The sequence below is a fragment of the Lygodium microphyllum genome, chromosome 20 (assembly GCF_053477565.2).
Source record: "Lygodium microphyllum isolate KBCC chromosome 20, Lygodium_microphyllum_v1.1.10, whole genome shotgun sequence".
Classification (NCBI taxonomy): Eukaryota; Viridiplantae; Streptophyta; class Polypodiopsida; order Schizaeales; family Lygodiaceae; genus Lygodium; species Lygodium microphyllum.
This window is the reverse complement of record NC_141154.1, coordinates 55,050,902-55,076,497: the sequence shown is the minus strand read 5'-3', so window position 1 is coordinate 55,076,497 and position 25,596 is coordinate 55,050,902.

Genomic DNA, 25,596 nt, shown 5'->3' with positions numbered 1-25,596 from the left:
GTATTACAAAAGAGAGCTTGTCAAGTCACAGCAATGTACCCATCTTAAACTCACTGAGAAGAAAAACCAAAAGGACCTCACAAAAAAAAAGTGACTAGAGCACAAGAAGATTATGAAGAACAAGAAGATTAAAGACATCATCGAAGGGTGCCAAAGAAGCACAAAGAAGATGAAGAAGATACTTTCCATTGCTGACAACAAATAATTTCCCATAGTGGATGTAAAAACCCTACCAAGATGTAAAGTTTCAAGCCTTAACTTGACTAGGCTGCCAAATAGCTAGTCTCCTAGTCCATGTTTACATGCGGGGGGGGGGGGGGGGAGGGGGGAAGCCACCAGGGTAGAGACTCAGCATTTGAGGGGGGGTGTTGAGAATAGCAAATGATGCTTGACCATAAGTGGCTTTGTATGAGAGATATGACAAAGATGTATGCTCTAGAAGCTCTAGGAAGAGATGTCCAAAATCCCATAAGCATGGTGAGGAATAGTGGTACTACCCAAAAGCTATAAAAGCATGTACTTTATTGACACTCATGACAGGGAAATGGAACTATCAGTTTGAGTTACCTAAGACTATCTTTATGAGTCCAAGCTAATCTATCTTGGAACCTAATTCACTTGAGTTACAATCTCTCATTCTGATAATGTATCGTGCGTTTGATTTGCATCCATCATAGCTAACTAACTCTAGATCCGTGTTTCTCAACAATGAGGAAATTATTGCAATCCTAAAGGTTAGATCATCATGTACGCTAAATCAAGTGAGGATGGATTTATAGAATGAAGACATTGAACTACCATACTCATTTGTATTTCAACTTAATAACAAATGAGTAAGTTTTTATATCATATTATATCCACTTAGATGTATATCTGATTTCACTTCTTGATTACTAAACACTTATAACATGTTTTTTTAATAGATATTAATGAGGAGAGAGATGAATATACAATGCAAGAATATTGAAGAAAATATCTATTTACTATCAATATAAAATACATGTACAAATTTTGTGGCAAACTTTGTCGGTCATCTCCATGACTTATACACATAAGGGCTTACAAGCAATGAGATAAATCTACCTCTTTTTTTGAGAACTTTTCTTAGGAGAAGGGACATCCTTTCTAGAAGCCATTTTGTATTTATTTGATGCTTTGGTTGCCTTGGGTGTTGAAGGCATAGCTTCACCTATTATAGTTATATACACCTCCTATCCTTCAATGTTAAAGTCTCCACTATTGTCCATTCTTGTCGGTTGCATACAATTGAAAATTATGTACTTCATGACCTTTGCTCTTATATATCAAACATGCTCACATGTACAGCAATCCCTTGTAAGCTATCATGCATTTATAAGAAAATTTTTTAAGTTCATTGCTACTTTTTACAATGGAATGTTAGATATGATCAATGCCCCACCCTCATTAGGTGCCACCAATGATCCATGGTGCTCAAAGTTGTAAGGCCCCCATTATGAGGAGAAGCCAAATGTGAGCCCGGACATTGGTTGAGTCCTGACTTGTATATCAGATGAGGTCTATGTGACTGGATGGCAAAAAGGTGACCATTGTGGGTCTAATCTTTGGCTTAGACGGAGTGGTTACACTGGTAGCAACTCAAGGCGCATTGCATCGAGTTGCGGGATAAGGGAGTTAAAAGGGGCCCCTATTTTGGGGTCCGGGGGCCGCAGAAGTGGCCCCTGGTTGGGGGGTCCCAGGGGGGCCAGCGGCCCCCCGGCCCCCCTGGCGGGGGTCCGCTGCTCTCGGCCCGATGGTAAAGGGAATATTCCCTGGAATATTCCCTGGCCGACTAGTGGAGGCTTATACAGTAGGTCGGTTAGGCCGACCTAACGGCCTTCGCGGGCTATAAAAGCTAAATCCCTTCACAACCATCTATCATTCATCTTTCACCCAGTCAGAGTTGTTGTTCCAGCTAGCCTTAAGCTCTTCACCTATCTTCTGTCTAGATCGCTATCTAAGCTTCACACAGTGGAAGCGTACGGGTGGACAGAGCCATCTTTGTATCAGTTGTTTGGAGCTAAAGAATTTACTGATTCTCCTCTTATTTGTTATGTACTCTCTATCTCTTTCTCAGATTCTATTCACTGCGTCGTGTAATTTTTACATGGTATCAGAGCCCAGGGGGCTGTGCAAGAGGCAAAGTCTTCAACAGCAAAGAGAAACTATGTCGACTTCCGGAAGCGGTTCTGGCGCATCAGGAAGCGATGTAGGAGGTGGTGTTGCTATATTGGCTATTCAAACACTGAGGATTCGTCCACCAACCTTCATCGAAGGCAAGTTAGATGGTACAAACTACACCTTGTGGAAGTTCAAAATTACAACTATCCTTGATTCTTATGAGCTTCTGGAGACTATGCTGGGGATTGACGCAGAACCACAGCCTACCCTCAACCCATCAAATCCTAGTGTGATGATTCCTCCGAATGAAGATCTTCTACGAGCTTGGAAACGAAGGAATGCAGATGCATTGTGTGCCTTAAACACAATATTAGTGAGTTTGGGAATCTCCCAATTCCCATTTTTTGAATACTAAAAAGGTGGCACCCGGATAACATGCCCGTAAGTTTCTCAAAACCATATGATGTGACCTATCATTGGAAAGCACTTTAAAAATGGAATCTATTGATCTATAGAGTGCTCAATTTAGAGTTATAGTGTTCAAGTTATGACAAATACAAAGATTTGACCACGTGTCCCAAACTTATGGGAAATTCCCATATCCCCCAATATGGTGTTCTTAGTTACAAGCTGTTCTGATAGTGTTATGACTTTGATTCAGCATACAACCAAAGCGTCAGAGGCTTGGAATGTACTAAGGAGTCAGTATGAAACACGAAACCAAACAAGGATTCAAAACTTGGAGAATCAACTAGCAGCGGAGAAGTTTGCTGAAGGAGAGACAATTGAAGCATTCATCACTCGGATTAAGAATCTGCACGATCAGATGGCTGGCGCTGGGATACAAAAGACTAGCGAAGAGCTAGCTCGGAGGTGTCTTCGGATTTGTCCACAAAAGTTTGATGGACTAGTAATTGCCCTTAATACTCAGGTGAGACCTCAAGCTTTGACTTTTGAGGAGTTTTGTGCATTATTGATGGAGGAGGAGTTGAGGCCGAAAGCCCGAGAAGGAAGCAACAATGGAGATGCTGCATTCTCTGCCAATGTAAAAGGCAAATGTGGTTCCTCCACCAAAAATGATGGTGACAAAAAGAAGAAGGGCAGCAAGAAGAAGTTTCAAGGAGAGTGCTTCTACTGCAAGAAGAAAGGACATGCAATTGCAGATTGTCATGTCAAGAAGGCAGATGAAAAGAATGGTACCCTTAAAAGTAAAGGGAAAGAGACAGCCAATACAGCTGAAGCAGAGTTGGAATTATTCATGGCGACCATTGAGGAAGTGTGCTCCTTGGCGCAAAAAGAATCTACCACACTGACTCATGGGTGTTGGATAGTGGGGCCTCCCGTCACATGACCAACAAGAAAGGTCTATACAGTTCTATGCAGCCTCTACAAGAATCCATCACTGTGACGGTTGGAAATGATGCTAAATGCCTTGTTGCGAGCACATGTACTATTCTTTTGTTGCTGCAAATGGTGAAGTCAAAAAGCTTTCAAATGTGTTGTATGTTCCCGAAATCAGGAGAAATCTGTTATCAGTTGTCTGCCATAACTGATTTTGGTCATGAAGTGAGGTTCAAGAAGACAGGTGCAGAAATTCTTCATAGCGCTCACACAATTGTTGGCAAGGAGAAAGAAGGAACAACCTGTATGAGCTAAGTGCTCTTATAGCCACCACTAGAGTGGGCACAAGTAAGCTTTGGCATGAAAGGTTTGGACACATCGGATTTGCAGTGTTGAAGGAGATGCAAAAGCAAGGTATGGTTACTCACCTACCTACAATAACTGAATTGAAGGAACCATGTGAAGCTTGTATGATGGGCAAGCAACAGAGAAAGGCATTTCCACAAGAAAGCAAGAATAGAGCACAGGCTCCTCTCTAGAGTTGGTGCATGCTGACTTGTGTGGTAAGATGCCTACATAGGCCTTGGGGGGATCTTCTTATTTTATGTTGATTGTCGACAACTACAGTAGGAAGATGTGGGTGTACTTCCTTCATGATAAGGCTCAAGCTTTTGGTAAGTTTAAAGAATGGCTAAAACTTGTTGAGAACAGGGAAAAGTGTGAAGAAATTTAGAACATATGGTGGTGGCGAGTTCAACTCAAAGGAGTTTGAAGAATTTTGCAAGAGCAAAGGGATCAAGCGTCAATTGACGACGCCTCACACGCCTCAGCAGAACGGTGTTGTGGAACGCAGGAATCACACCATTATGGAGATGGCAAGATGCATGCTAAAGGGCAAGGGATTGCCTAACCATTTTTGGGCTGAAGCTGTTAATACTGCAGTCTACATTCTAAATCGGAGCTACAAAAAGGCTCTCAAGGAAAAAACACCTCATGAGGCTTACACTGGTAAGAAACCATCTGTCTCACATTTCAGAATGTTAAAACCAAAAAGCAGAAAATGTATCTTCTTGGGTTATAGTGATGAGCAGAAGGCTTACAAATTATATGACCAAGAGGCAAAGAAGATAATTCTGAGCCGTGATGTGGTGTTCAAGGAGGAGCCGCATACAGTGGAGGAGGAGAAGGCAAGTTCTTCCACTTTATCATCAAACAAAGAAGTAGTCCACCATGAACCTGTCCCGAGAGCTGTCCCTATCCCTATGGAGGAGGAAGCATCATCTTCAGATGATGAGGAAAAAGTTCACCAACCTGACATCACCCCACCGAAAAAGCCATTGCTGCACTGGATGAAGCAGCTCTATGATCACAATAATCCTATGCCTGCATCTGTTGAGGAGAAGGCAGACTGACCAAGGAGGTCTCAGAGAATAGAGGAGCAAAGGAGGGCTTCTACTCACATAGTCAATATGGCCTTGATGGTTGAGATTATGAGAGAAGTAAAGGAGCCAACTGACTTAGAAGAAGCACTTGCAGATCCATCATGGAAGGCTGCTATGCGAGCGGAGTATGATAGCATAATGAAGAATGACACTTGAGAGCTAGTGGATTGACCAGCAAAGCGGAAGGTTATTGGCACCAAATGGATCTGGAACGTAAAGTACAAGGCTGATGGTTGCCCAAGGATTTTCACAAGTTGAAGGGTTTGATTTTCAAGAGTCATTTGCCCCAACTGCCAGAATGACCACTATTCGCGTGGTACTTATAGTGGCTGCCCACAAGAAGTAGCCAGTGTATCAAATAGATGTTAAGTCAGCGTTCTTAAATGGTGACCTCAAGGAGGAGGTGTATGTGGCTCAGCCACCAGGGTTTGAGGCCCCCATTCTAAGAACAAAGTGTGTAAGCTAAAGAAGGCATTGCATGGGCTGAAACAAGCCCCCAGAGCATGGTACCAGCGGATAGATAAGTTCTTTTTGAACCTATTTTCAAAAGATGTGCCTCAGATGCTAACTTGTATGTTTACAGAGATAGTAAAAAGTCTGTAGTGATTGTCCTATATGTGGACGACCTTCTTATTACAAGTGACTATGAAGATATGATCAACCAAACTCGAAAGGCTTTGAGTTCTGAGTTTGAAATGACAGACTTGGGCTTGCTGCACTATTGTTTGGGGATTGAAGTCTGGCAAGAGCCAGTAAAGATCTTCATCTCTCAAAAGAAGTATGCATGGGAGATCTTGAAGGCATTTGGCATGACCGAGTGCAAGGAGATAACTACATCTATGGAAGTGAATGCAAAGTTATCCGTCGAGGATACATCAACACTAGCAGACACTGGGAGGTACAGGAGGTTGGTCGGCAGTCTGATCTACTTGTGTAACACTAGACCAGATATCAGTTTTACTGTTGGTGTTTTGAGCAGGTTCTCAAACAAACCTCATGAGAGTCATTGAAAGGCTGGGATGCGGGTGCTCAGATACTTGAAGGAAACTCTTGACTATGGTATCACATACAGTTTCAGAACTTCTCTTGTGGGGAACTGTGACTCAGATTGGGCAGGAGACAGTGATTCTAGGAAGTCAGTTTTTGGTTATTGTTTCTCTTTGGGTTCAGGAATTTTCTCTTGGATTAGTAAGAAGCAGCCAACAGTGGCATTGTCTTCTACTGAAGTAGAGTACAAGGCAGCTTGTTTTGCTGCATGTGAAGCAGTATGGTTGAGAAGGATTCTATGGCATATGGGAGTGCAGGATGAAGAATCAACTGTGTTGAGATGCGCCAATCAGAGTTGCATCCCCATTGCCAAAAATCTAGTGTTTCATGCACGTACCAAACATATAGAGATCAAGTATCACTATGTGCATGATTTGATGGAGGATGGGATAGTGGAACTGGTCTACTGTCCAACAGAGGAGAATGGAGTAGATATCTTCACCAAAGCACTTACGAAGGATCTTCTTCAAGTTCATCTTCAAAGACTCGGCATTGGGCCGATAGTTCACCTATGGGTGGACATTGAGGGGGGGTGTTAGATATGTTCAATGCCCCACCCTCATTAGGTGCCACCAATGATCCATGGTGCTCAAAGTTGTAAGGCCCCCATTATGAGGAGAAGCAAAATGTGAGCCCAGACATTGGTTGAGTCCTGACTTGTATATCAGATGAGGTCTATGTGACCGGATGGCAAAAAGGTGACCGTTGTGGGTCTAATCTTTGGCTTAGACGGAGTGATTACGTTGGTAGCAACTCAAGGCGCATTGCATCGAGTTGCGGGATAAGGGAGTTAAAAGGGGCCCCTATTTTGGGGTCCGAGGGCCACAGAAGCGGCCCCTGGCTGGGCAGTCCCAAGGGGGCCAACGGCCCCCCTGGTGGGGGTCCGCTACCCCCGGCCCGATGGTAAAGGGAATATTCCCTGGAATATTCCTTGACTGACTAGTGGAGGCTTATACGGTAGGTTGGTCAGGCTGACCTAACGGCCTTCGCAGGCTATAAAAGCTAAACCCCTTCACAGCCATCTATCATTCATCTTTCACCCAGTCAGAGTTGTTGTTCCAGCTAGCCTTAAGCTCTTCACCTATCTTCTGTCTAGATCGCCATCTAAGCTTCACACAGTGGAAGTGCACGGGTGGACAGAGCCATCTTTGTATCAGTTGTTTGGAGCTAAAGAATTTACTGATTCTCTTTTTCAGATTCTGTTGCTGCGCCGTGAAATTTTTACATGGACTACTTTTCAATAAACCTCTATCTTAAAGTTTAGTATCTTTCACAAATTTACCTTTATAAGTTTATCATCATTTGGATAAATAAACTTAACCAATCTTCTGGCATTTATAGTTACTCTCCAACCACAAGAGTGACTATCATCCTGATGAGGACATTGCAATCAACAATATAAAGTAAAACTATGAAACTTGTTTATGGTAGTTTATAGAATAAATTTTCTTATTATGTTCCAACCATATTAATCAAGACCTTACCATAACTTGTCTATATTGCATTGTTGCAACAAAATCAGAAGGCATGGGATACTTTTTCTCTAACACTTCAATCAATCTTTTTACAGCTATGTACCAAAAGGCAATAAAATTTAGAGTAATTGCAAAAAAGGATCAAAATATTTAGAGTACTTGCAAAAAAAAGATCAAAATATCAAGGAGACCCTAGATTATATAACTTATAACTTGGCATTTCCATGGCTTCGTTTCATAGAATTGATGAGGAAACATTGCCTCTCCACACATTCTATTCCAATTAGGCTCCAATGAGAAGAACTGAAAACAATCATATTTCAATAATCTAGTGAAAAAAGTTCTCATAAGATCTAACAAAATATCAAATTAATTACTTTTCATTGTATGGAATTAGAAGAACCTCCAAAGTTTCAAAGTCAATTGGATTGAACCAATGATCAAATGCACTTGCATCAAGCTCACTCCTCATATAGTATGAGATAGATGGATCAAGAATCTCAAATTTTTGTTGTATATAAAAGGGAAGCTCATGCATTACACATCTAGCAAAGGAACAGAAATAGTAAGCATCAACATGAAAGTCTATTGCTAGAGAAATATAGTGAGTAAAAATAAATTTTGGTATACTACACCTCATCCCAGTAAGAAGAATAGAGTCATTTACTTCTCTCATTTTATTCTTGAGAATTTGAACACAGTTAGAGTCAAAATATACTATAGCAAATCTTTTGTTAATATTGCTAGGTGAAAAGCAACAGACATTGAAGCCCTTAGGGTTAGCCTTTTTAAGAAGGGTAGATAGCTCTTCTTCAAAAGAGGGGAGTTGCTTTGCTTCCTTTTCTTCATCCTTCTTTCTTTTATACTCCCTCCACTTATCTGCCTACTCTTTTGTAGCCTTTTCCTCTTTCTCATGTAGTCTTGTGTCGTTTTCATGGGTGACATCTCTAATCTTAGGACATAGATCACCTTTTTTTTTTCTATATGGAGGCATATTTAAAATATTGAAAGCCTTCACATCAGAAAAAGGGGGACTGGTCCAAGGACCTTTGAAAACCTGTATCTCAACCTTCTGAGAATTATCATGTCTTTATCCATAAGTGCAAGCCTATGTGCATGAGCAACACAAATATAAGAATCTTGGAAAAACTCAATAAAAAAATATTGTGCAGCCTCCTAAATACAATTGAAAGCTACCCAATCCAAGTAAAACTACCAAGACTATGCTTGTTGTTCAAAGTCAGAGATAGAAGACAGAGAGTTGGAGTAACAGTGTAGAGCAATGTGCTCTCTCTCTCTCTTCATTATCCATTCTCACACATAACTAAAGTGAATAGTACAACCTAAGGTCTCAAGGACCATTCACCCCAAAGACTGCTAAGTCCTAAAACACCGACTTATTCAATGTTTGCATAGTGTAGTACAGCTGGACATCCTAAGTGTTGGGTACAATCATAACTGAGAGACTTGGTAAAGATATCTGCAACCTGCTCATCAGTCTTTTCATGCATGAGATCAACTCTCCCTGCAAGAACCATCTCTTTGATGAAGTGGTAGTGTACCTCTATGTGTTTTGTCCTGGCATGGTATATTGGATTCATAGCCAGGAGTACACTACTCAGATTATCATATAACAAGGTCACTAGAGCATCCACCTGTATATCCAAATCAGCCATAAGCTTGAGCAGCCATGCAATCTCACATGCTGCTAATGCAGCACCCCTATACTCTGTCTCAGTACTCGATAAAGCAACCGTAGGCTCTTCTTGCTGCTCCAACTGATCATGCTACTACCAAATCCGAAAGCATAGCCAGTAGTAGATGTACGGTCATATGAGCATCCCGTCCAATCTGCATCCGTATATCCAATTAGTTTCAAGGGCTTATCTCTGACATAGAACAACCCATAATCTACAGTGGACTTAACATATCTCATAATGTGTCTAACTACATCCAAATGTGGCTTTTTGGGCTTTTGCATAAATTGGCTTATGAGCCCTACAACATAGCTGAAGTTAGGCCTAGTGATGGTCAAGTAAATTAGACTGCCAACCATCTGCCCTGTACATAGTCACATCCTCTACTTCAGCCCCAATGCTCATGTCTAGCTTGACGTTCTGATCAAGAGGTGTATCCAGTGGTTTGCATTTAGCCATGCCATACTTCTTCAGCATTTCCATGGCATAGTGCTTCTGCATCAGCCATAAACCATTTTCAGCTGGAACTACCTCAATGCCCAAGAAATACTTCAGTTCTCCTAGGTCCTTCATGTCAAATTCAGATTTCAGCATCTTCATTACATGCTTTATGCCCAAGTCATCATCACCAGTGATTATCAAATCATTGACGTATATGACCAGCACTACCAAGCCAGTCTTTTTCGTAAATAGGCTGTGATTAGCCCTACCAATAGCAAATCCCAAGCTCCGCAAGTAGTTGCTAGGCTCTCAGAGCCTGCTTCAGCTCGTACAATGCCTTTTTTAGCCTACATACATAATGCTAAAAATCATGATGTACATACCCTTCTGGCTGAACCATATAGATATCCTCTACCAAGTCACCATTAAGAAAGGCAATCTTCACATCCATCTACTGCAATTTCCAGCCTCTAGTAGCAGCCAAGGCAATCACAGTGCGTATGGTTTCCATCTTGGCAACATGGTTGAATGTTTCCTCATAATCAAGTCCATACTGTTGGGCATACCCCTTAGCAACCAGCATGGCTTTGTACCTTTTAACACTGCCATTCGATTTGCATTTGATCTTGTAGACCCATTTGCAGCCAATGTTCTTTTTCCCTTCAGGCAGTGGCACAAGATCCCATGTCTTATTTTCATCCAAGGCATTCATTTCTTCATCCATAGCTGTACACTAGTTCTCATCTTTCACTGCTTCAGCATATGTTCTTGGTTCTTTGATCTCCATCACTTTTTTCATGTAAGCATAATGCTTTGCAGAGTAGCCACTGTCTGACTCTCTGTGATTGTTTAGGCTGCGGTGCACTGTTCGATTCCCCTCTCTCATGAGGCAGAATGTACTTGCTCTGCCTCATACCAGGCGTATAGATAGCCGAATACCAAGTTCACTATCTAAAGTGTCGGCAAACTCATATCCAGAATTCATTCTACCAAGTGTCATCATACCATATGCATCCTCAGTAGCTTTCTCTTTTCCTTTGCTGTCCAAGAAATCATATCTCCCCCTCACTGACATACTGGTGTTAGTGGGGACAATGAGCTCCTCAATCTCCTTGTCCAGGATACTGTCTGACCACTAGGACCTATCATAGCAGTGCTCTGCTGCGAATCAACTGTAGTTACATGAGTGGAAGGCATATGTAATGGCACTGCAGCCGATGATACACACCAAGAGTCCATCTCATCAAAGATAACATCCCTGCTCACCAAAGTCTCCCTGGTAGAGGGATCATAGCATTTGTATGCCTTCTTCTCCTGCGAATATCCAATGAAATCACACTTATGCGCTTTTAGATCCAGCTTCTTCCTTTTCTCATATGGAATGTGCACATAAGCAAGACAGCCAAAGACTTTCATGCGACTTACATCCGGCTTATAGCCATACAGCTTCTCAAACGGTGTCATCTCATGTATACATGCAGTGGGAGTCTGATTCAAGATATACATGGCTGTCATAATAGCCTCAACCCAATAATAGAGCAGAATTTTCTTCTCATTCATCATGGCATGAGAAGCTTCCATCAAGGCCCTGTTCTTTCTTTCAACTACCCCATTCTGCTTAGGAGTGTAGCTGTAGGTAAACTGCCTGTGTATGCCATTTCCAGCCAGAAAATTGTCAAACTCATTTGACACATACTCCCCACCGCTATTTGATCTCGAGCAAGAGATATAGCACTCAAATTCCTTTTCAACCTGCTTTTTAAACTACTAAAAAACAACAAACAATTCATCCTTTGTTGTCAGAATGTAAACCCAAGTATAGCGATTGTAATCATCAATAAATGTCACATAATACTTTGAGCCTCCCATAGATGCATTATGGGCTGGCCCCCAAACATCATAGTGCACTAACTACAATGGACGTGTACTCTGCCTTATATGCCTGACTAATGGCAACCTCGACTGCTTACCAAACTGGCAAGCATCGCATAAATGACCAATATTTGAGTATTGGAACTTGGGTAAACCCGTAACAAGCAAATTTTAATGCATAATTTGCATCTTTGCAAATTCACATGCCCCACTCTCTTGTCCCAAATTTCCAAATCTTTGATAGTGCTAGAACCATGGGCAAACATAGCTGAATTCAGCTCTGGCAAAGTAGCATAAAGAGTAAACATTCTGCCATTCTTGTGATCATGAGCTATTAACTTACATCCATTGCCAAACTCTTCAATAAATCAGCCATACTTATTGAATCTAACCTGCAAGTTCTACTCTGTCAAGACAGTCAGTAAGTTCTTCGTAATCGATGGAACATGCAGTACATCATGCAAATTTTTCTTTCTACCATCATGAACAAGAGGCACTTTGCCTTTATGCTCAATGCTATGCTACGTGTCATCACCTGTACATACATAGCCATGTTTTTCAGCCACCATGTTAGTGAATCAATCATTGTGAGGGGTCATGTGGTTCGATGCCCATGAATCAATATACCAAACTACATCATCAGTGGATTTTTCAGCAGCCCTGTCTTTTACATACTGCATGGCAAGCAGTCTATCACTTGAAGCATCATTTGCTTGACTAGACGTAGCAAAATGTCCATGCTGTTTGCCCTTCTGATTGCCCTTCTTCTTCCAGTAGTCCTTGACAATATGCCCATATTTTTCGTAGTAATGACAATCCTTATCCTTATTTGGATTGTCAGATGGGCGCTGTTGCTGCCAGGAGCCTCTGCCTCTAGGACTATATCTCCCCCTGCCTCTAAAGTTTCCACCACCTCTTGCATTTGAAACCTGTCGGTTGTTACTTCCATAGGATGCATTTTGCTGGCCTCCTCTGCCAGACCCATAGCCTCTACCACGGCTGCCATGGCTGTGTTGATTGGAATAAAAAACTGCATTCTTGTTTTTAGAACTGCTTGACCCTGTAGCCAAGCCAAGTTTAACCTCCTCATGGATAAGCAATGCAACTAGCTCATTGAAATGAGGAATTTCAGCCTGCACAGACACAAAAAAGTCAAAAGACTTATACTCAGGACCCAAGCCATTCAAAGTCACAGCAACCATGTCTTTATCTTCAACCTGTGAACCAACAAATGCCAGCTGATCTGCAATGGTCTTGATCTCAAAGACATAATCTTATATGGATTTGCTCTTTCTCTCCATGTTGTTGAACTTCTGCTTCAACTATATCTTTCTGGCACTTGTGGTTGTGCCATAATACTTGACTAGGATGTCCCAAGCATCCTTAGGAGAGCTGCAGTTCATTATCTGCATTACCATGGCATCTGATATACATAGAGACAACCAGTGCAAGACCTTGCAAGCTCTTTCTGTCCAAGCTTGATATAGTCATCTCTGATCAGATGTAGGTCGATCTGGGAGCTCAGGTTCAGCTTCGACTCCAGTCACCAACTTCCAATATCCTTTACCTATCAAGAAGTTTTCCATTCTGAACAGCTTCTAGATGGCATAGTTATGGCTGTCCAACTTCTCCCCCACAATTTGGGTAAAATTGTCTGCCCTTTTTGCATTTGCCATGTTGTAGGTTACCTGCAAACCAATTCTTCTTAACAGTTTAGTTTCAGCCTGCAAGTATTTATAACAATTTTCAGCACTCTATGTGCTTAGACATTTAGTTACTCCAGCCTGAAAACAGTGGTACATATACCTCCTAAAACTTGGCAATCACCTAGGTATTGGGAGCTTGCATATAGGGATTGCATTCAATGCATAACCAACATGTATTTATGCACATTTTTCATATATAGACAAGCAGTCTGTAAGTTGAAACTAACAATAACTAGCAACTTCTCTTCCAGCCAAACATGGAGTGTACATGCCCAAAAACACTTACAGTAGTTCAAAATTTTATCTCAACATATGGAGTTCTAGACACGTTAGTCTAACACTAAGTACATCATGTACTGCAAGTACAAGAGCAGGGTACACTTGTTGCAGATTTTAGTCAGGCACAACAAGCCAAAGACAATGAATTTTAGTCCACCAAACTCTCCAAAATGTCACAGACATATGCTACCATACATGGGAATCAATACATGAACTTGACAGCTTCTAGGATTGTCCCGTCTTCAAAGAGACACAGTAGCAAACATGGCATTTATTGTTCATTCACTATTTATTGACATTCAAAATCATGTCAAGCCACTTGCTTTAGCTCCAGACATTTTCATTCAACTTCCTTCTCAGTGCTCAAAGCATTTGACAGGCAAAAACCAAGTCATCAAGTACATGGAACTAACTAGAGTCATCTAATTCTCTTCAAGATCAAGTAATAGACCATGTAGTGCTTGCTGTCCACAGATCTTGATAGTTTTTCAAGCCAACCAAATGCTTCAAATCTGAGTATTTTGCACCAAACTTCAATTCATAAGCATGCCGTCCAGTACATATGCCTTCATAAACATGTCTATGTCAACAGACCCTTTTGAGCATGCTAGGGAGCTTCAAGCTCTTACCCAATGCCAAGTACTTGCTAAATAGTCACTGTTTACAATAGTGAACCCTCTATTTCAGACCTGTACAGTAGTACATCTGCTCATATCTCACCTCCTAGGCAAGCATTAGCATGTGGAGTCTTCAAAGTACCTTGTAGAGTAGGTCTTCAAGTTGTTTAATTCCTTGTTGATGCTATTGATGCATATGAGCATGATTTCTAGCCAAATAAGCAGTTCCCAGATCTATCATAAACATACAGGCTGCAGGGATGCTTTTAGCAGAGCAGCAATCGATGTAAATGATGCCAATGACACACTCCAATGTGTCCAATGAGATCCTCAAAATGCTCCAACCAAGCCCAGGCAACCTCTTCTTCAAGCAAGATAGGTGAATCAACACATACCTAGATAGAGACAAATGACAGGCAATGGCAGTTAGCCCCTTCACTTTGCAAAACCTGGCATCTCATTCTTCAAGTCCTCTTTCTGCATGCACTCCACCAGTGAGCCCATTCATGGGTGCTTTGATACCATGTTCAAAGTCAGAGATAGAGACAGAGAGTTGGAGTAATAGTGTAGAGCAGTGTGCTCTCTCTCTCTCTCTCTTTCATTATCCATTCTCACACATAACTAAAGTGAATAGTACAACCTAAGGTATCAAGGACTATTCACACCAAAGACTGCTAAGTCCTAAAACACCGACTTATTCAATGTCCGCATAGTGTGGTATAGCTGGACATCCTAAGTGTTAGGTATAGTCATAATTGAAGACAAATAGATGAGCTTGAAATCTAACACTTGTCACAGATTTCTCTGACAAGCCTTTGAAAATGTAGTTTTGGAATTGCATTAGCCAGAGCCTTCATTGCATTTCTAATCTCCTTTAGGCATCTAAACATGCTGTGAAAACCTTCTCCTTGGCTTTGATTTCCTTGTAAGTTTGGAAGGCTTGGAGGACTAATGAATCTTTGAAGCAAGACCTATAGGATCAACTTTATGTTTCCTTGCAGAGGCCTTAGTTCTAGCCATCTGTCTGAAACATCTAGAAAAAACAAAAAATACATCAAAATTAGGATAGACCTCCAAATATATGATATAATGTCATCCATACAATCACATAGTAGTAAACAAACACTACTCCCATAGTCCACCTCAAATTTCAATCAAACAATGTAGGCCTGTTGAGTGTTGAAATGACTTGTTTTTTGGCTGATTTTTGTTGTTTTTGAGAGCTGAATGGTTGATTTTATGAGATGATTGATTGATTTAGAAGTGGTTTGAGAGTGTTTTGGATGATATTGATTGTGTTTTGGAAGTTCATGATGATTGTTGATGGTTCTGTGATGTTCTGATAGGTTCTGAATGGTTCTGTATACCTTCTGTTTTATTCTGTTTTGGTCTGTTTTGTTCTGATTGTCTTCTGTAAGGAGGGAAGGAGTATTGATTGATGAAGAATGAGATATTGTGAAAGCTTATTGAATGGTTTGTGAGAGTTTGGAATGATTTGAGAGTGAGTTATGTGGTTTTGATGATCTTCTGTAACCTTCTGTAGGTCTTCTGTAGAGCTTCTGTAGACTGTTCTGTTTCTGTTCTGTTCTGTACTGTAGCTGTTCTGGTACTGTTCTGTAGACTGTTCTGTATGCTTCTGTAAGTGTTCTGTGGAATGTATGTGTGACTTTGGGAAAGTTTTCTAGCCTTGGAAAGAGGTGAATACAAGTGCAAAAGAGCTGAAAGAAGTGGAAGAAGTAGCTGCTAAAGACTCAAGTGAAGACTAGAGTGAAGTGACAGTAGTGAGCTATGAAAGGACACTGTAGAGGCTCTGGTGACTCTTCATATCAGACATACCTCTTGGGAGGGGTATCCACGACCTAAGAGTGATTATTGAGAGTGATTTTTGAGAGATTGTAGTGAGGATATGATGTATTATTGATAGATTGAGAGAGAGAGAGAGAGTCAGCGATAGCCAATTCTACTGAAACAGAGTGATTGTATATGAGAGATTGAGAGAGAAGACTATGAAGATATTGAAGATGAATACTATGTGATGTATTTCCATTCAAAGATGGTGTATTACTTTGCTTTCTTTGTTCTATTGATGGATTTTGTGAAGATGTTGAAGAATATGGTTGATTCTATTAAAACCGTGGGAGATCTACATGATGCTGCATGAAGATTTGTTGTGCCTGGTGTTCTTTTCTTCATTGTGATCATATGAAACATGATAAACAAGCTTGTTGATGTTACAAGATAGATTTTCTTGCAAGAGAATTCCCTTTTCCTTGGTGTTCCTCTCGGGGCTCCATGTTTTTGGTGCGCAGCCGGGGAAACTTGCCATCAACAAGCACCAGAAGAGGCTGAAAATGAAGGAAAGGGCATTGCCAAGAAGAGAAGAATTCAATGGATGTTTGTAAAGTTCCTTCTTCCATTGAAGAGTTGGAATTCCTCATAATCAAAGCCACTTTCCACAAGAAGTTCATCCCACAATGGCGGAAACACATCACCATCATGATGCATGCTCTATGTGGTGGACAGTTTCCTCTTCCTATTGAAGCAGCAGAAACTTGCATCTTGGTGGCAAACTGTTTGGGAACAAACTGAAGAGCAGAAACAGAGAGAATGAACATCCATGGAAGATTTGGCATTCATTGAGAAGTTTCCAGACAACATCAAGTGGGAGATTGTGAAGAAGCTTCAGGAGTCTTGGTCTGTAGAGGTTCACAAAGACAAGAAGGAAAAAAGTTGGAATTTATTCGTGGACGCTCAACAGCAAGATACATGGGATGCTTGGTGTACTGATAATCTTCTGTTTGTTCAATTAGCAACCCACTGGAAGTTGGTAGACAGAGTGTTTTTCACAACCTACACTGTTGAAACCATCAGAAGCTGGCATTACTATGATGATGGCACCACCACAATGCTCAGACGTATGCATTTTGACACCTTCAGAACCGAATACCTTCCTCTGTGCAGTGGCATGAAAGCAGAATTCAGGGACGTTGAAAAGAAAGAAGTAGAAGAAATGTTGGCAAGAGAGTCCTCCAGAGACTGAAGCCTTCTGTTAACCCTCTGTGGAGCACTAACAACATAGTGGAGCCAACCCCCTGATGAATGACGCAATAAAAAGGCAAGCGTTAGAAAGAGTGGAAGCTTATGTCTCACGAATGGAATCCATCCTGAAGAGATGGACTAACCATAATCTAGATGATGGCATTCAGAAGGGGGTGTTTCTCAGAGGATTACAACCAGAAGTCCGTAAGTTTGTGAAGCTGCAAAGACCAGCCACCCTGCAAGCTGCAACAGAAGGTGCAAGACTGTACGATGAAGTGGAAGCTAGATTGGCGATGAATACAGGAAGAGGATTCCTACCTCCTCTGATGCCAGGAATGATGTACCCACCAAATGCAGTTCCAGGGACTGTTCCCTACCCTTACCAACAAATGTCCCCGGTATCACAGTACAGTGCACCAAATCCACAGTGGCCACAATCCATGCCTCAAATGGTGGTTCACCCACAACAACAATGGTCCCAACCAATTTCCTCAATGACAAATCAACAGCAACAGTGGAATCCTACCAACTGGAGCCAACAGCCAACAGTTCAAACAGGAGCACCGAATTAGAACCAGAACAGAGACCCCTCTGTACCAGCCCAACCAGTTTATGCAGTGATTACAGAAACTCCTCAAAACCCTCCTGCTAGTACATCCGGAGGAGAAAGCTTGAAGGATTATTTATCCAACTCAGTTGCAAACATCAAAAAGGAGTTGATGGATGTGATCACAGAACAACTACAGACGCTGAAAGTGAATACTGCCAGCATATCCAATGTTGCAGGAGCAGGAAGAGATGTGATGCGGTCAAATACTTGGTGTGGTAAGTGTCATCAAGCAGGCCATTTAGCCACTGAATGTACACAAAAACCAACCATTCCTGGAGCCTTCTGTTCCTACTGTTTGCGAAAGAATCATACAGAGGACATTTGCTCTCTGAAGGAGATGCATGATAGGAGAAGGAAGGAAGAAGACGCAAGATTCAACCTGCTGGAATCCAAAATGACAACACAAGATATTGGACCCAAGCCTAGAGAGTTTGGTCCTAATTTCGGACCCAGAAGATTTCCCTCTCAAAGTTACAGAGGAAGACAGTCTGGCGGTGGTCAGAGATCAGAAGTGGAATGTTACAGATGTGGAGAAAAGGGACACATTTCACCAAATTGTCCAAATCCCAGAAGGTCAGTGGATTACAAGCCCTTATGCAGTCGATGCAAAGGAGAAGGCCACACTGCAAAAGACTGTCCAAGCCCAGCCCCAGTGAAAAACAGTGCTACTGATAGTCCGTCCAAGGCCCAAGAGCCTACCTTCAATTTAGTGGAATTGGAAGTTGCTGCCATCACGCGTGCAAAGCAGAAGGAACTACCTATTCAGAAAGAAAATAACCCTCCTGCCAGAACAGTGAAGTTCAGTCTTCCACCAGAAGAACAGAACAGAACAGAGCCTAACAGTGCCGTACAGAGCACTACAGTGCCACAGAGAGTTACAGAGACAGTTACAGAGACAGGACCAGAGGTCCAGGAGACAGAAGAGGAGGAAGTGCCACAAGTGGCAGAAGAAGTTCCTGTAATTCCTCTGTTGGAAGAAAAAGGGAAAATGAAAATGGGTGTTCCCCCATTCCCTAATCGGTTAGAGAAGCCAGTGGATCCTATTAAGGAATACGATCTGATCAGAGATCTAGATACCTTTAGACCAAACCTCACATTCCGACAATTATTGATGTTGTCTCCCAGTTGCCGGAAAATGTTCAAAAGTATACTGACAAGACGACGTGGTTTAAGGATTTCTCCTTCAACAGCAACAAAGTCCAACAAGGCTCCAGAGCCTGTAAAAGAAGTGGATGTAGCTAATGCTTTCCTAGATCCAGGTACTCCAGAGACTGGTGTATGGATAGAAGGTTGCTTCATTTCACACGCACTGATTGATGGTGGTTCGTCAGTGAACATTATGACGGATGTGACAATGAAGGATCTAGGCCTACAAGGTGTGCAACCCACCCAATGGCTCATCAGACTGGCGGATCAGAGTAGAATCAAGCCTTTGGGCATTCTTTCATATGTGAAGACTACAGTGGCTGGAAAAGATTATTGGCTAACCTATCTGGTGGTGAAGCCAAACTCTTATGGTACATCCTACCCTCTGTTACTGGGCAGACCATGGCTTTTTGAAGCCCGAGCAAGGAAGGATTGGTTTAAAGGAACTTTGACTTTGGGTAGAGGACCCAACAAAGTGGTGCTGAAACTGTATGGTTCTCAAAAAGGACATGGATCCACCTCCTTGGAATTATCTTCTGACTCCCCTAATGAGGCTATAGATGGAACATCAGCAGACGAAGATGCTGTCAAACAGATCCTTCCCAAGAAAACAGTGGCACATTCCTTAACAGTGGATACTGTAGGCCGACTTCCAAAAGATGCAAAGCCATTATCAATGGGTGAATACTTCCTGCCTGAACCGGGCATGACTTCTGAAATCACTTCTGACAGTGAGATCGAAGCATGGATGTACTGCTCTCCCTGTTACATGGCCATAGCAGAAACAGAGATAGAGACAGGAAAGGAAACAGAGAATCTATTCTTCTGTTACAGAGCTCCTACAGAGACAGAAGCAGAAGCAGAAGCAGAGACAGAAGCAGAAGCAGAAGCAGAAGCAGAAGCAGAAGCAGAAGCAGAAACAGACGCAGAAACAGAGACAGAGACAAAGGAGGATGGATATGATATGGACGAAGAAGATTATGAAAGTGAAATGGAAGAGTCTATCCCACCTGAAGAGGATACATTTGAGGAAGAAGTTCCAGAAGCATCAGAAGCCAATGAGCTCATGCTATGGGACAGAATGGTGATGGTACCATTTGGTCTGGTAAATGGATCTTCTCATATGCAAAAACTTTATAAGGAATGGATTAAGAAGAACAAGCCGTCTTTCAAGTGTGGCTCCTGCCGTCCTAACCCATCCTTGCCAAAGAAAGATGATGATGATGCACCGTGCCAACAAGCACCAGTCCCACAAACCCAACAGGCATCAGAGGGTCCCTGTTATGTGACGTTCCTGGATGTGTCATCTTCAGAAGAGGAGTCTTCAAGCCAAGAGGTAATTAATCTTGAAACCAAACCCGAAACAACTCTTATCCCATTCCAACGTCTTAAAGAGCAACCTAAGTCTCCACCAAAAGAAGAAGTGGGTTCTAGTGGGACATCAGACGAGGACACCACTCCCTTGAAGGAGTCGGATCTGTATCCAGAAGCAGTCCGTGGGACCTTCATCCGTGAAGTAGAAGGTGAAAGGCGGTTAACCTTTGTGGATGTAGAAGGCACTGAACGCCACTTGAAGGTGGGTAGCAGCCTCCCAGAAGAGGAGTTGTCAACCTTGTACAACTTGTTGAAAGAAAATTTGGACGTGTTTGCATGGTCTTACAAAGACCTAAAGGGGATTGATCCCACAATATGTCAACATCATATTGACTTGGAGCCTGATGCCAAGCCAGTACGGCAACAACAGAGGTGAATGAACCCGAATTATTCCACATTGGTGAAAGCGGAGCTGCTGAAGCTTCTAGAAGCCGAGTTCATTTATCCAGTGGCAAATAGTGAATGGGTTTCACCCATCGTGGTTGTACCCAAGAAGAATGGCAAATTGCGAATATGTGTGGATTTTCGAAAGCTTAATTCCAAGACGAAGAAGGATCATTTTCCTATCCCTTTCACAGACCAACTGTTGGACATAGTGGCAGGACATGAGCTTTATTCTCTTCTGGATGGATTCAGCGGATACAATCAAGTCCAAATTGCGGAAGAAGACCAATCCAAAACAACCTTCACCACAGAATGGGGGACCTACGCTTACCGAGTGATGCCATTTGGGCTCTGCAATGCCCCTGCTACTTTCCAACGAGTCATGATGGCCGCATTTCAAAATCATCTGCACGACTTTATCGAGGTATATTTGGATGACTTCTGTGTCTATAGTTTGATCCGTGAACACTGGGAACACCTGGAACAATGCTTTGACCGATGCCGAGAGTATGGGATTTCCCTCAACCCCGACAAATGCATCTTTGGGGTCTCTTCTGGAGTTCTGTTGGGCCACATTGTCTCTGCACAAGGGATATCAACGGACCCTGCAAAGATTGAAAAGATCGCAGCTCTGGCAGCACCCACCAACCTCAAACAGTTGAGGGGATTCCTAGGCCATGTGGGTTACTACAGAAGGTTTATAGCCCATTTTGCGACAAAGGCAACTTCCTTGCACAAGCTTCTGAGGAAAGATGCAGAGTTTACTTGGACGGAAGAATGTGACAAAGCCTTCCACACTCTGAAGCAGTGTTTGATAGAAGCACCCATTCTGCAACCTCCTGATTGGACAAAAGAGTTCCATGTACACACTGATGCATCAATTGAAGGTTTAGGTGCTGTCCTCTGCCAGAAGGGCTCCTCGAAGCTGGATCAACCGATCTATTATGCAAGCCGAAAAGTCACTGATAGGGAATGGAACTATACAGTGACCGAGCTGGAGTGCTTGGCAATGGTGTTTGCCCTAGAGAAGTTTCGCCATTACCTCCTATCTACCCACTTTAAATTTTATGTGGATCATGAGGCCCTGTCCTTCCTGATGAACAAAGCAGATGTGAAAGGTCGAATGATGAGATGGCTCCTTTTATTCCAGGAGTTCGACTTTGAGGTGATTACTAAGCCTGGCCGTTCCCATGTTCTGGCTGATCATCTATCGCGTATCCCACAAACTGCAGACGAGGAGCAGGATGATCCAGACCTCCCTGATGCTTCCCTATTCTTGGTAGAAACTGTAACTCCCTGGTATGCAGACATTGCCAATCTGCTGGCAACCCAACAGTACCCTCCTGGTATTTCTAGTCGAGAAAGGAAGAAGCTCATGCTAGAATCAGCCCCATACACCCTGCTAGGTGGTGCACTGTACAAGAAAGGCAAAGATGAAGTGCTCCGAAGATGTATTGCAGGAGAAGAGATTAGGATTGTTCTGAAGGCTTGCCATGACGAGCCATGTGGAGGTCACTTTGCAGGAGAAGCTACAGCCAGGAAGGCTCTGCTAGCAGGATATTGGTGGCCTACCATTCACAAGGATGCCTATGATTACTGTAAAAGATGTGATGCTTGTCAAAGAATGGGGAAACCCACGAAGACAAGTGCCATGCCACTGCAACCTATCCTTCCGTTGAAGCCGTTTGAGAAGTGGGGCATCGACTTCGTAGGTCCGATCGATCCTCCTATCAGAAGGAAACAGAACAGATACATCCTTGTATGTACGGATTATGTCACAAAGTGGTGTGAAGCTAAAGCCCTAAAGCGGGACGATGGTAACAGCGTGGCCCTGTTCATGTACGAGAATATCATCACCCGTTTTGGTAGTCCCTTAGAGCTGGTAAGTGACAGAGGCACTCATTTCCTCAACAAAGTCATGGAAGAGTTGACAGAGTTGTATAAGATCCGCCATCGCAAGTCCACTCCTTATTACCCTAGAGCCAATGGCCAAGTCGAAGTCACCAATCGCATCCTCTGCTCGATTCTGACAAGAACAATTGCCGCACATCGTCGTGATTGGGACGATCGACTTACAGAGGCCCTCTGGGCGTACAGAACCTCCCATAAAGCAGCAACGGGACAGACACCTTTCTAGTTGGTGTATGGAACAGAAGCTGTTTTTCCTGTTGAATTGGAACTACCCTCTTTGAGAGTGGCTATCAAAGAGCGTTTGGGGGATGATGATTCACTGCAAAGCCGTCTCCTGCACTTGGAATGTTTGGACGAAATTCGTAGGATGGCTCTACAATGCATGGAAGCCACGCAAGCTCGACGTAAGGCTTACCATGACAGTTTCATCAAGCACAAGGAGTTCAAAGAAGGTGATTTGGTCCTAGCCTATGATTCATGCTTTGGCAAGTTTCCTGGCAAGCTTCAACAGCGGTGGATGGGCCCCTATAAGGTACTTGCAGTCAACCCTAATGGCTCTGTCCAAGTACAGATCGTTGATGCCTCTGATGATCCCTTTCTGATCAATGGATATCGCCTGAAGAAGTACTTCCCTCCTTGGGGATCTTGACAATTACGGACACTTGATCCTTTCCCTCGTTGGCGCGGCACTGTACTTCTTATGATGCTACTTCTGATAGCCGTTCTTCAAACATTCCTGATGAAGTGGGCGCAACCCTCTGTCCCCTTAAACCCCCCTTCCAGCCTTGATCTCTTATCCTCTATTTTCCACCAGCGACAGTGGCGAGGTTGGTCTTGACACATGGTTTTTCTACCATTCCCTTGCTCACTTTTCAGAGAAAAAAAAAGAGAGAGAAAAAAAAAAACAAAACATATCGGTCATGGGAGAAAAGGACTTAGGTCCCTGTCATGCCGACCTATTCTTCGAGAAAAGGTGGAAACACCCTCGGGAATAGGGGAAAATAAGAAAAAGAAAAAAAACAAAGAAGAAAAAAAAACAAAACAAATCTGTTATGAGAGAAAAGGAAGCAATTCCCTGTCATAGCAGGCCTCGTGCCAAGAAAAGGTGGTAAACACCCTTGGGCGAGAAGCTGGCTGTGGAAAAGGTGGTAACACCCAGCAGTCCAGAAAGTGGATTCATTAATTGATATCCCTAGGATCCAATTCCGAAGCTGCCTCCCTTGGTACGCTGTGTCCTGGGTCTCTCTGTAAAGTGACTACCTGTCCTCCAGCAGACGACATGTTCCTGTCCAATACAATATTCGATGTGATGGCTACCTCCCTGGGTACGCCTCTTTAACAATTGATGACGCGATCTTCATCGACAAACAATAGAGTGACGTGAGCTTTCATCCTAATCGGATGGGGAAGTGAGTATGGTTGCCCTCTGTATCTATCAGTGAGATAGAGGGTGGGGTGAGAGACCAGTCTTTTCCCTTCGAATCAAATGAGAGGTGAGAAGTGTGAATGAAGTGTTCACGCACGGGATGGGCCTCTCAAAGCACAAAGCACAATTTGTTTCTGTGCACTACACCATAAGGCTCCCTGGCCTTCCTTCTTGCACCATATGTCGGCACAAGGTGGGATGCACTGTTGCACCATCAAATGCGCACAAGGCATACAACCTTTGCACAAGTGACTGTGAGGATTACATCAATGGGTTTCAGGAAAAGGCTGCCCTCCTGTATCTATCAACAGAGAGTGAGACAGAGGGTGGGTTGAGTGTGGCTGGAGTTTCTTCAATCAATTACCGAGAGGTGAGATTGAGGGACGTTACGACACTTGGAGTCAGGTATGTTCCACTTTCCCTGTGCACCCACGGGATGGGTCTTTGCCGTCCTTATAAGACACGCCACCCTGTTCTGTACATTGCACCATAAGGCTCCCTTGCCTTCCTCCTTGCACCTATGCCAGACCGGTTGGACGCACTACTGCACCATCAACTGTGCACCCTGGCATACTCCTTCTGCACCATTCCCCCCTTGTCGATTCCTCAACCGGGTATGAGATATGGGTTTCAATCCTTATTCCTCAAGAGATATTAGTCATGGGGCGAGTGACTGTTCTTTCATTCCAATTGAGTGACTGTGAGTTGAGTGTAGTATCCCTCATCATCATCGACGAATTTCCTGCGATTTCTTCAACCAGCTACCTCCCTGGGTGCTGCCGCGTGGTCCCTGCCATGACGGACGTGTGCCGAGAAGATGCCTTGGTCCCTCCAGCGTCGACAACCACACTGGACGTGCCGTCGACACTCAACTTTGATTCTTGACGAAACGGGCCAAGTTTTTCTAACCCTACACATTGGTTTCTTCGTGACGGTCATGTTTTAAGTGTGGGGACGTTAGTGGATGGTCTGCGGCGTGGTCCTAGGTCCCTGTTGCTCGGTTAACCCTATCCGTTAAGGTCTTAAGTGTGGGGACGCGTCCCTGCGCGTCTACCGTGCATACCTTTCTGCATCTGCCTTAACCTGTTCATGCATGAATGCCTTAACTTGCTTTTACCCTCATGGGATCCCTCTCCACCCACCCGTTTATGTTCCACCCACCCTTGGGGCTGTTCCCCTGCAGTTTTCCTTCATTCCCTGATTTTGAGGTCTTTCCATGTGAATGCACCCTACGTTCACCCAAGTCCTAATCCAACCTTATAGCCCTGTTCCCCCCATTGAACTGACCATTTTTCCTTTTTACCTACCCCTGTTCCGGTGCACGGTTTTTGCGTTATTAATTTTTGAAGCATTTTGCGCAATTTAGCCGGTTTTCCATGTGAACGCACTTTTCTTGCTTCGGAACCGTGATCTGATATCATAGCCCTGCCAATCACTTTTCTCCTGACATTTTTCCTTTTTATTCCGCATCATTCCGATACACGGTTTGTCCACTATTAATTTTCCGGGTTTTTACGATCTTTTTCGTGTGTATTTTTGACATTTTTCCATGTGAACCTGCCCTGTTTGCATCGGAATTCCAATTTGATTTGACATCTGTGTCCCCTGTGCCTTCCCCCACCTTTTTCCTTTTTCCTCCACCCTCTTTCG